The 13,823-nt window shown below is 34.8% G+C and overlaps 1 non-coding gene across 1 annotated transcript; it reads right to left on the reverse strand.

Moving 5' to 3' along the window:
- Window positions 1–912: 912 nt before the first annotated feature.
- On the reverse strand, window positions 913–1,018 carry LOC121212092 (small nucleolar RNA R71). The gene has a single exon (XR_005907302.1). It is a non-coding gene; the product is annotated as a small nucleolar RNA R71 (small nucleolar RNA).
- Window positions 1,019–13,823: the final 12,805 nt, after the last annotated feature.

A 13,823-nucleotide genomic window follows, 5' to 3' on the forward strand; every position in this document is an offset into this window, starting at 1 on the left:
AACCCCATTATTCTTAGGCTAGATAATAAAGAGATAGTCATTACTAGTACTTTTAGTTCCTTTGGGTTCGACAATCCAGTCTTGCTAAAACTATACTACTGTTCGATAGGTACACTTGCCTACATCGCGATAATAGTTAGTTTCAAGAATGATTAATTATAAATATTTAAAACCTATCACGAAATAACGCGATCAAGTTTTTGGCGCCGTTGCTGGGGAACTGAAATATTAGGAACGCTCAATTTTTATTACTTTAGCCATTTATTTTTCTTGCAATTTAATTTAATTTAATTATTTATTAACTTACTTTTTCTTTCTCTTTGCAGGTTTTTATAGTTTATGACTAGAAGAAACCCGTCAGGACCATTACTTTTTGACGAAGAAATCGATCGTACAGTTCGTAGAAACCAAAGAGAAATAAGGCGCAGCTTAAGATACACGGAGAACGAGCAAGAAGACGATACTCAACCCCCAACCAAAGAGATGGCTGAAAACCAAAGCAATCAGCTAGCTCCTGCAATTGCGGTTAATCAAAATCCTGCTCCACGCACTATGTATGATTATGCTAAACCTTCTTTAATAGGAACTGAATCTAGTATAGTTAGACTTGTTATAGCTGCAAATACTTTTGAATTAAAACCTAACACTATTCAAATGATATAGCAATTTGTTCAGTTTGATGGTTTGTAGGATGAGGATCCCAACGCTCATTTAGCCAACTTTTTAGAACTATGCGATACATTTAAAATCAATGGCATTTCTGATGATGCCACTCGTCTTCGGTTGTTCCACTTTTCATTAATGAAAAAAGCTAAACAGTGTTTGAACTCCTTACCACGAGGGTCAATTACTACTTGGGAACAAATGACTGAAAAATTTTTACTAAAATATTTTCCGCGACTAAAACGGCTAAATTACACAATGGTATCTCTTCTTTTGTGCAGATGGATTTAGAAACACTCTACGATGCATGGGAGAGACACAAAGACCTTCTGAGAAGGTGCCCTCACCATGGGTTACCGCTTTGGCTCCAACTACAAACATTTCACAATGGTCTGAATCCTTTGACTCGGCAAATGGTTGACGCAGCTGCCGGCAGAACCATCAACAATAAAACACTAGAAGATGCCTATGAGTTTGTAAAGGAGATGTCACTGAATAACTATCAGTGGCAAGTTATGAGTACAAAGCCAACGAAAACAATTAGCGTTTATAACGTCGATTGGGTCACCATGCTCTCTAATCAGATAGAACTCTTAAATAAATAGATTGATAGTTTTCTTAATTCTTCATAGGTTCACCCAGTAATGCAGTGTGAAGCAAGTAGCGGTGGAATAAACCATTTAGAATACCAACCTTACGGCCACAACATGGATAACGAGCAATTAAATTACATGGGTAATAATCCTTGACCTCAAAACAATCCATATAGTAACAGTTATAATGCAGGTTGGAGGAACCATCCCAATTTTCTCGTGGGGCGGTCAAGGAAATCAAAGACCACTACATCCTCCGGGCTACCAACAACCACCCTACCAACAAGAAAAGAAGCCAAATCTTGAAGAGATGCTATCAAAGTTCATATCAGTGTCAGAAACCCGTTTTTAGAACACTGAGATAGCACTTAAGAATCAACAAGCGTTGATCCAAGGGCTCGAGACTTAGATAGGCCAGCTTTCCTAACTAATCTCTGAACGACCACAAGGTAGTTTGCCAAGTAATACCGAACCTAACCCAAGGGAATAACTCAATGCAATTAATATTCAAGATGACGAAGGAGTCATTGAGCCTGAACCAGAACCGAGGCAAGAAACTGTGGTAAGTAAGGGTCAAGGTGAGGTAGATCAAAATACAAACAAACCAGTGACTGTCGAATATAAACCTCGTGTGCCATACCCCAATGCGACAAGGAAAGACCGTTCAGATAAACAATTTGGTAAATTCCTTAAACTCTTAAAAAAATTACATATTAACTTACCGTTTATTGAAGCTCTATCGCAGATGCCAAACACAATGAAATTTTTGAAGGAACTTTTAGCAAATAAGCAGAAGTTGGACGAGGCGTCGCATGTGGAGTTGAACGCAGTTTGCTCGACCATTCTCCAAAATAAACTACCTAACAAACTAAAAGACCCAGGGAGCTTTGCTATTCCTTGCTTAATTGGTAGTTTAGATGTTAATCATGCATTAGCTGATCTAGGGGCTAGTATCAACGTTATGCCTTACAAAATGTTTAAGCAACTAGGTCTCAGGAAACCCAAGCAGACTAGGATGAGCATTCAATTAGCAGATAAAACTATAAGATTCCCTAGAGGTATTATTAAAGATGTGCTAGTTAAAATCGAAAAATTTATATTTCCCGTTGAATTTATTATTCTAGACATAGAAGGGGATAGCAACACTCCCTTAATTCTAGGAAGGCCTTTTCTAGCAACTGCTAAAACCATCATTGATGTTGGCCCATGTGAACTTACACTCTGAGTGGGAGACGAAACAATCACCCTTCAAGCTCGTTATTCTAGCAACACATTAGGAATTGAAGGTGATCATTTAAATCATTCTACTAAAACTAACCACATGATACAAACCACTTTGCAGGAGATAAGTCTGAAGGAAGTACACGAGTCATTCTCAAGTAAAGGACATGTTTATGAAGATCAAAGACTACAAATTGAGGAATTCAATGAATGGCAGACGCACAAACCAAGAACACCCGACAAATCAAAAATACGCCAAAACAAGCTCGATACCTCTCAAAATCAACTTAAGGTTGGTGATAAGGTCTTATTAGATGCCGCAGATCCCCACATTGTCACTACAACATCGAAGGAGGAAATCCCTCTTACGGTACTCAATATTTTCCATTCGGTACGGTGGAGGTGAGTCATCCCAAGTTTGGCACTTTTAAGGTAAACAACACCCGAGTAAAACCTTATTTTGATGAGATTGACAGCAGGAATGAGGAGTATAAACTCCTCGAACCACCATGATCATACAACAGAGAGGTAAGTCGATCTTAGACTATAAATATGTAACACCCCTTACCCGTACCCGAGGCCGGGATAAGGTATGAGGCGTTATCGAACAAACATACAAACATTAAACTAAAATACGGGCCATAAAATTTCATTCATATTTCAAAATGTTCATTCACTTACACATAGTCCCTTATTTGAGTCTACGAAGCCCAAAACATACTTTAGAAAGGGTTCGGGACTAAACCGAGAACTTACGAAAATCTTGAAAATTTCATGCTTTAAGGGTTCACACGCCCGAGTCCCAAAGTCGTGTTCCATACACGGCTAAGACACATGGTCGTGTCTCTGCCTGTGTGGAATATACCTAGGCTATTTTCCAAGCTCTGGTCAACCTTAATCTCTTACACACTTATACAAAATCAAAAGCATATAACATGGTATTCATTTAATGATTAAATATTCTCAATTAAACCACAAACATAGCATTTGTATGTCATCATACATGTGTCTCTCATACTCATTTTACCTTGTTTATTATAGTACCACTTATACATTTATACCAAGATTATCATCTTACCAAATATCTTCAGATTAATCATCAAGCATTCATATTTAAAACTAGATCATATCTTTATAAAATACCACAATTTAGATGCGCAAAATAACATGTTTGCCTGAAACATATCAATTCAACTCCATACCCAACAAGCATTACATTTAGACTAGTCATATATATATGTCATGATACATATCATTCTCTTTCTGTTTTCTTATAAACACAAATCATTTATTTCATTATATCAATATTTCATATACCATAGTTTCCATGTATTCCACATATATTTATTTTCCTCTTCCTCTTCTCCATTCCACATCCTTATTGTATATAGCATTCTTGTAAGTACGATTTCAAAATTTACTAATAAATGCTCACATCAAACTGTCCACACGAGTCATAGTCACTTACTTATTTATAATTCAAGCTAAAGAGCTCCAAATTAAGATCCGCAAATTTCCCATAAAACTAGACTCACATATATTTCCACCATAAAATTTTCATAATTTTTGGTTTAGCCAATTAGTACAGTTTATTCATTAAATTTTCCCCTGTTTCACTTTCTGATAGTTCTGACATCTCTTCACTAAAAATTAATTATCTCACAGTACAGAACTCGGATAATGTTCTTGTTGATTTATCTTGAAAATAGACTCATTAGGGATTTGAAAAATATAAGTTAAGCCTCTAATTATTTTTATAAAAAATTTTGTGATTTTCCAAAGTCAGAATAGGGGATTACGTAATCATTCTGAACCAGTCTCACAAAAACATAAATATCACAAAATATAGAACTCATTTTCTTTCTCTGTTTCTTTTATATGAAAATAGACTTATTAAGATTTAATTTGATATTCATTCAGTCTCTGATTCAATTTCTACTATTTTTGGTGATTTTTCAAAATCACGTCACTGCTACTATCCAAAACAATTTTATTGTTAATTCACTCTTTCACACTTTCTTTGTATTAACCTCATTTTAACATACATATCACGAATCATTTTCACCACATTTCATACATCACAAGTATAGGCCCATGATCACAAGGTCACCATAAAATCATCCTCATGTATAACTTACTTGTTTATAACCTCACCACATCCTTGTCATTTAATGAACACATCATTCACATAATCAAGTTCCTGCACTTATTCATCACAAAACTCACAAAGCAATGCATAGAGAGTCTCCCGTTGAACACTTCAGATCAATCCTCGATACTTGGTGGTTTCAGTACATAGCTCCACCCATCATATAGTTCGGCTCTCTTGTACACATGGTGAACACTCAGTACCACCCATGTGACCTAGCCAATTTATCTCGTAGCTCTCTTGTCTACATGGTATCCTTCACCTGGAACCATGCATGCGACCTAGCTACATATATCCTGTAGCTCTCTTGTCTACATGGTGTACACATAGTATCACCCATGCGACCTAGCTACATCATAATGTCTTGTAGCTCTCTTGTACACATGATGTGCACTCAGCACCATACATGTGACCTAGCTACATACTATCTGTATCATCCAATCTTTCCGAAGGTTCAACCGGGATTTCTCTCTCATTTCCAACAATTTCACCAATCAAGTAATTATCCACAAACATATTTCCAATATTATTATAAAATATCATAATACAAGTAATATTGATGTATTACTCACATATAAACTTACATCTCATTTAATATCAAGGCAATAACATTAAATTACACATTGCCTTATTAAAAATCATATGAACTTACAATTTCCCATAATATCCATAATCATAAAAATCACATTTATGTATGATAATTCAATGCACTTCATGTACCATAGACATATTTTTAAATCAATTCATAAACTTGGCACCATAATCATTTAATTTAATATAATCCAATTAATTCACTAAATTTAACTTTCAAATATAAATTATAGCATTATTGCTGTATTATTATCATACCAACTTACATACTTTCAACACCTCAGAAATCATAATGAATATATCAATTTTACATTGAAACATGCATAAATTAATGCTTATTATACATATGAACTTACCTCGATACTAAAACGACCATTTTACCAACTTTCCTAATTTTTGATTTTTCTCTCATTCTAGGTTCAAATCTCGTTTTTCGGGATCTAAAACATCATATTTTACTTACTTAATTAATGTACTATTCAAAACAGTCCTTAACTCAAACTTTGGAAAAATTACAATTTTGCCCCTAAACTTTTGCATATTTACACTTTTGCCCCTAGGCTCGAGAATTAAACTTCATCCTTTATTCTTATGTTTTATGACATGCTGATCACTTTTCCCTTCTATGGCAACATCAAATTCTCACTCTAACATATACTTATGACTATTAGGTATTTTTACCGATTAAGCCCTTTTACTCGTTTTCACTCAAAACCGAGTAGCACAAGTTTTCTAACATAATTTAAAACCTCATGTTCTATTATAAAACAACAAAATAAACACATTTCACCTATGGGTATTGTGATAGCCCTAATTTGACCCTAGTCGGGAATGATTTTGGGACCGCAAAAATAATTAAGTGTTATATTCTATGCCTATTATAAGTGAAAGTGCATGTGTGAAAATTTCATGCTTTGATTTTTGTCATTTAAGTGTGAAATTGATTAAAAAAGACTTATGTGAAAAATATTGAAATTGTGGTAGGTTGAAGTGTAGTGGTCAAATATTGCATGGCTTAAAATATGGGGATTTGCATGTCAAATTCCCCATTTTTATGTAAGTGGCCGGCCATGATGATGGTTGAATAGCCATATATGCATTATATATTATATTATAATAGTTAATGGTTTAAATTATAAAAAAAGGGGAAGCCATACATCCTTGCCTTGTGCTTGCCAAATGTTGAGAAAGAAAGAAGAAATATAGTTATTAAATGATATTTGGCCACTATATAGGTAACTGGACGGTAATGGACCACCATTAAAAGGTTTTGATATTAAATTACAAAGATTAATTTAGTAATTGGCTTATTAAAATGAAATATAATAGAAAATGGTGATAAAAACAAAGTTACACCCATCCTTTCTTGCATTTTTACCGAAAACCATAAAGAAAAGAAAAAGGAAATGAAGCTAAGGCATTCGACTATGGTGAATGTATAGATTAAGGTATGTTTAATGCTCTTTCATTGAAAATCCTTGTATATTTGGAGTGGTCATCAAGTATAGAAGTCAGCTCATGGCAAAATTTTTGTAAATGGATGAAGATGACATTCGGTCATGGATGTTTATATTTCTTTGATGTTGTTTTTGATGTTTTGTGTATTAAGGGTTGATAATAGATGGAAGTTGAATGGTTGTTGTATGTAGATAGCATGCATGCTAATAATGTTTTTATTTTCTACTTAATACCTTATTGATTATAAGTTAACATGAATATTTAGTTGAACATATACCTTGAATTATGTTAAAAAAAATTTTAATTGATTAGTTGTACTCTTCTTTTTGCTTTTGAATATTCGAAATATTGAAGGTGAAAGGCTGGAAAATTTCAAGTTGAAATGTTATCCAAATGCTGGAAATTCAGCATGCATATTCTTTTATTTAAATGCTTTGACCGAATGTTGGAAGTTAACTTGTATGCTGTCTGGTTACTGCATGAGGGAGTTAAAATTGAACTTAAGATAGTTTATTACTAATTAATTTCCTGCTGTAATGCTGTAAATTATTGGCTGTCCAAATTAGGACAAAATCATGGTGTTATGTGCTAGCATGATATGTATGTGTGATTTAAGTGAAAAATGTTTAGATGATTTATAGTAATTGGCTAATGTGTTTTTGTGGATATAGATGCCGAATGTGGACTCAAGAAATTAATTGGAAAATTTGTTGTTTGTTTAGGTGATAGAAAGTATGAAATGGTCTTATGTGATACGTGTATATAAGTAGATGGAAGTGAAGTGTCGTATATTTTTGTGTATGGGATTAATTGCACTTTTGGCTTAATGTGCATGATTATTACTATGTTTAAAATGTGTGAAAGCCGAATATGCTCATGATACAATGCTTGATTAGTTGATTAACAATAAGTTAAATTTGTGTAATTCAAGCTCAAGAGCATAAGGAGCCAATTTTGGATAAAGGGAAAGTGAAACTAGTCGATTAGTCAATCTGTAGTTATTCGATAAAATCCAAGGTAAGTTTTGAGTAGTCACCTTTAGTATATAATTGATGATGCCTTGATATGTGTATATTAGATGAATTGTGACCTTTTGGTTCTACTTGAATTAAGTTGTGTGATAAATAATTTATGTATATGACTTATAGTCGAATGGTCACTATGGGTTAAGCTTGAATGGTGAAATGGATATGTGATATTTATGTATGACTTTTGAACTGAAATGTAAATGACGGTATTCATATGGAGCTTATATCCAAATGTAGCAAATGACTACTAATGTGATATGTTGAATGATTAAATATGCATGATATTTGATGTATATCCGGACTTAAGGTCCGCAGGCTTTGTACTGGAATTGTATCCGGACTTAAGGTCCGCAGGCTTCGTGCTGGAATTGTATCCGGACTTAAGGTCCGCAGGCTTCATGCTGGAATTGTATCCGGGCTTAAAGACCCACAGGCTTCGTACTGGTACTATATCCGGACTTAAGGTCCGCAGGCTTCGTGCTGGAATTGTATCCGAACTTAAGGTCGCAGGCTCCGTGCTGGAATTGTATCCGGGCTTAAAGACCCGCAGGCTTCGTGCTGGAATTGTATCCGTACTTAAGATCCGCAGGCTTCGTGCTGGTACTATATCCAGACTTAAGGTCCGCAAGCTTCGTACTGGTACTATAATCGGGCTTAAAGTCCCGTAGGCTTTATGTTGGTGATTGAATTCGGGGTTTAAACCTAGCAGGCTTAACGCCGATGATTCGAATAAGATTATGAATTTGAATGTTCGAGGTAAACTACTACTGATTATGTATGTTACATTATGAGGGCCAGGTACGTATTATGTACTCGTATGCGATTTTGATTTGGATTGAATTACAAGTGTATAAAGTGATGCATATGTGAATAAGTGTTACAACTATAAATGTGATCGTGATACATTCGGTAAATCTGTGAAGTTATGTGGAAGTATATGATTGTTATATGTGATTATGATCATGAAAAATTAAATGTGGATATGATATTGTATTTTGTTCGTTTTGATTGAATTAAAGTTGATAGTGAAGCATTTTAAATGCCTATGTTATATAAGTTCAATCTTGAATTACATGATATACATGTTTAAATAATATGAAAGCAAAGAATGTGTGAAAGAGTAGATTGTAATAAATTTGCTTGGGACAGCAGAGTAACATGATTTTTGGAAAATTACCATAAATAGTGGGAGTTAAGTTAGAGGCTAAATAAATTATGTAATGAAAGCTTAATGAGTCTGGTTTCTTATAAAAGAAAATATGTAAGCAAAATAATTGCCGATAATGAGATATTTGAAGTGGCGTGGGACAGAGTCAAAATGACTTCGAGGTCCCCTGTTCTGTATTTAGAAAATCATTGTAAATTGTACAATGATGGTTATAAAATAAAATTTATATGATTAGACTCCTTAATGAGTTTAGTTTCAAATGAAATAAGCGAGAACATGTTTTGAATTCTGTACAATGAGAAATCTGATTCAAAGTGAAGAATGGTCAGAATAGTAAAATAGTGAAACAGGAGAAAGTTTAAGAAAAATATGGTATTGATTGGTCAATCCAAAAATTCTGAAAATTTTATGGATAGAAGATATATGAGTCTATTTTCAGGGAAAATTAACGGCAATTGATTTTGAGTTTCGTAGCTCTAGTTATAAATAATTTAGTGACTATTGCTCAGGAAGACAGCTTGTCATAAAATTAAGTATATATTGTAAACATTGGTTAAACATGTAAATGAGCTGCTAATTGTTTTCTTAAGAACTTACTAAGCGTAAAGCTTACCCCCCTTCTTTCCCTTGTTCTCTAGGATTGCCAGGTTTTCTCGAGTTGGAGTTCGCCGGAGATATTATCACACTGTCGAGCTAACGCTATTGGTGTAGTGATTTCAAGTACTTTGGGTCTATGGCATGTATAGGTGTGTAAATATTAGAGTATGTGATATGGCTTTAACCGTATGTGCTGGCCTATTTTGATTATGGGGTTGTAAATCCATTTTAATTATGCATGTATGTGCTATGGTATTACGTGATGAGTTTATAATAATTAAAGCATGAATTTTCCAAGTTTTTCTTAAGTTCTCGGTTTAGTCCCGAACCACCCTGGATGTATGTTTTGGGCCTCGTAAGCCCCATAAGGGACATATTGCATGAAAAAAAGGAAAAGTTTTTAATTGTTTGAGATTTCTTGGCCCTGTTTAGTATAGAAGCGTTAGTAAAAGTCAGGTAGCACCTCGAACCCCGTCCCGGCTTTGGATGCGGGCAAGGGGTGTTACAGGTATTTTTCCAAATATGAACCCTAGCTTAAATTATTGCTAGAATAAGCTTAATCAAATTATCGGGATTCCAAAAACGTAAAGAACATGAAAAATGGGGTTAGAACGGACTTACTATTGAGCGTGGAAAGCTTGAAAACCCTAGCCATGGCTTCCCCCATGCTAATTTCGGCCTCCATGAGAAAGATGAGTCAATTTTGGCTTTATTTTTCCTTTTTATTTCTTTTAATTACCAAATGACCAAAATGCCCTTCCTTACAAAACTTTCAAAAATTCCATCCATGTCCAATTTTTTTCCATCACTTAGAAATTGGTCAAATTTCTATTTAAGTCCTCCTAATTAATATTTCAAAGTAATTTCATACTAGAAACTTCTAGAATGCAAGTTTTGCAACTTATTCAATTTAGTCCCTAACTTCAAATTGAGCACTTTATGCATAGAATTTCTTCACGGAATTTTTACACAATCATGCAATCATATCATAGACCTCAAAATAATCATAAAATAATTATTTCTATCTCGAATTTTGTGGTCTCAAAACCTCTGTTCCAACTAGACCCAATTTTAGGCTATTACAAAATAAGCGCTTCTCGGGAGGCAACCCGAACACTAACTGTATTAACTTCTTTCAAAATTAAGTCTTCAACATCTAACTTACTAACGGAGCTCTTTAATACAGGTTTTCCACAGAGACATGGCCAAGCACACGGGCGTGCTTATGGCCGTGTGAAAATAGGGCAAGGATTTCCCCAACACGGGCTACAATAAAATGCCACGGCTGTGCTACATGGCCATGGTCGAGCCTGCCAAAACAAAATGAGCGTGCGACATGCCCGTATGGAAGACCCATGGTTGAAACTAAGAAACTAGCACGGACGTGCGACACGCCCGTGTCTAGCACCCGTGGACCACACTATCAGAATGACACGGGCGTGTGAAAACCTACACGATCGTGGGAGAAGCGAACCACATCACACGCGACCATGTAACATGATCATGAAGACACACACCCTATACACACGGGTGTGCAGGAAGGCCGTGTGATGACACCACAATTCGCAATGACACGGACGGGACGCGAACCACACGGGCGTGTGCACCGACCGTGCTACTTGAAAAATTAGAATAATTATCTTATTTTATTTTCTTTTATTAAGTTTCTAAGATTCACTTGTTTTCCTTTTAAAAATGGCTTACCTTCAGAGTCAAGCTTGCCATCCAGAGTTATCTCCAATACTCGATCTCGTCAATCCAAGAATATCATCCATTCTTAATCCAGGAAGTTTCACTTCTCCCCCTCTCTTATTCTTATACTTTAATATATATCTTTGTACATTGAAGGCAATGTACATCTTAAGTGTGGGGGGCATTCATTTCATTATCAGAAAAATCCCTGAATGTTTACCTTGTTCTCTTGAAAAGCTCTCATATCATATTTAGGATAAATTTTAATTGATTTATGATTTTGATTGATATATCTTGAATTAAAACATAGGCATTTATGCATTGATTGTTTAAACTTTAAGACATTAGAGAATCAAGCATGCTAAGTTGATTTTTAAGAATTTAAAATTGTAGGTGGTTTCCCCAAGTCTAGGTATTACTTTGACATGGAATTCGCGAGTCTAAACATCAAAAAGCCATAATTTTTTGTGAGATTTTTGAGCCTTTTGAGCATTTATTAATTCTTTCATGCTCACTTTTATTATTTATTTGAGTGCGTCAGTATTGAACTGTTATTCTAGAACTTGCTTGATTATGCATGTCGAGACCACACCATTTGATTTGATATGTCAAAATGATTAAGGCACTTAGGATTAACCCACTCATGCCATAAAAAGCCTACCTCCACGATTAAACCCTAGTAAACCCCCTTGAGCCTAACAAGCCATTTCTTGTATTACCCTTAATATTAACTTTTAACCCATTATTGTTGAAATCCCCTAATTTAATCCCTATTTTTGTCGAGATTTGAGTTGAGGAAATTGCTTAGCTATGTCTTGTTTGTAATAAGTTAGTCTATGAATCTGTAACTTGTTCTTAAAAAAAACTATGTATACATATCTGTAATTTCATATTCTGAAAGAAGCTCTGTTGTTCGCAAATGAAGACTAAATCTTTTTCTAGTTAGGCAATTTTTCAATTCAATCTCAATTCTAACCCTTTCTTTCAGCTTGTGACCACAGCCCCCTAACCAAGCCGCACTACAACCCTTTAAAGACCTTTTGATTGATGTATCATCTTAAATTATAGTGGTGGAGATTTGATTTTCATGCAAGCCTATGGTAATGACTTTTCATTATTGGCTATTGAGTGCTTCATTTATTGTCCTTAAACACCTCGAGTGATTTGTGTGAATCTTTAGTGAGGATGTGAAACTCTATGATATTCTGAATCAAAGGTAATTACTTAGATGCGGAAAGACACCTATGTTTGCATGATTAAATACTCAACTTGGAATGTTTGAAACTTTTATGTTCTTTTAGGTGAATTCTCAATGTATGATTACCTATGAATTATTTTGAGATATTATAGATAAGAATTATAAGTTGAGGAGAATTTATTTTGATTATGAGTTGAGGATTTTGCTTGAGGACAAGCAAATGCTTAAGTGTGGGGGTATTTGATAAACCATAAATTATACTTATTTTTAACCTATGTTTAATGCATTTTATGGATGATTTCTCATTAGAATTGGTGAATTCAATGCTCCTAATGCTTTAATTTCATGTTTTATACTTAGGAGAGCATAAGAGAGCGAAAAGAACAAGAAACAGGCCAAAAACAGAGAAAATGGGCCAAAGTACGAACTTAACACGGCCTGGACTTCCGAGTCAATCTGGAAAAATCTGGAAAATAGAGAAAATAGACCACATGACCGTGTCAATCTGGAAAAATCGAAGCACAACTCACACAGGTATAGCACACGCCCGTGCCATTCTAACAGGCTCAAACACGGCCTGAAGTAATCGCACACGGGTGTGTCACATGGGCGTGTCCCTGCCGAGCCCAAGTTAAGTCCAATTCTGAAAAGGCCACTTTTGAGGGCTCATAGGCATTCCAAATCCTATAAATACACCCTAGAAGAGAAGAAAAAATGGCACACAGAGGAGGGATTAAGGAATTACTCCAAGGAAGCCGATTGATTCATCTCAGAAGACGGATTCATCATCAAGACTGAAGATCTCTCCTCAATTCCCCTTCAGGAGTTTTGGGTTTTCTTTATGTTTGTATTCTTTATTATTCTGAGATGTTTCCTTATTTATTTATGAACTAAATGCCCTAAATACCTAAGGGGAATGAAACCTAAGACGAATCTTGTTATTATTTTCTGAATTGTATGATAAATATTTAACTTGTTCTTAATTATGTGTTCTTAATTCTTGTTTTGATATCCCAGGATACTGATTCAAGATAAGCTCTTATTCAGAGGAGGAATAGACCCTGGCTAAGAGTACATTTATCATAATTAAGTGGAGTTGATTGTGCGCCTAGACATAGGGTGAGAAGAATTTGACGGATTAGGGTGAAACCTAATAAAGGGATCCATAGATTGAGTTAATACAACCCTAGGGAGCTAATTAGAGAAAAGTCTTGGTTATTCAATCTAGGGATTAGACGTTATTAGTCTTGAATAGGGATAATAACATAACTTAGGGATCTCTACAGAACAAGTTGAATGAATAAATCGTCCGATTCGGAGCTAGAATAACAAGTAAAGTCTAGGTGGATTTTTCCTTAGGTATTGTCTTAAGTCAATCGATTTTCCCAAAAAAAATTCCCCAATTCTTTTCTCTGTGAGTTCTTAGTTTAGATAATTAGTTAATTAAAACAAAACCCCATTATTC

The sequence above is a fragment of the Gossypium hirsutum genome, chromosome A12 (assembly GCF_007990345.1).
Source record: "Gossypium hirsutum isolate 1008001.06 chromosome A12, Gossypium_hirsutum_v2.1, whole genome shotgun sequence".
In the NCBI taxonomy this organism is placed as follows: Eukaryota; Viridiplantae; Streptophyta; class Magnoliopsida; order Malvales; family Malvaceae; genus Gossypium; species Gossypium hirsutum.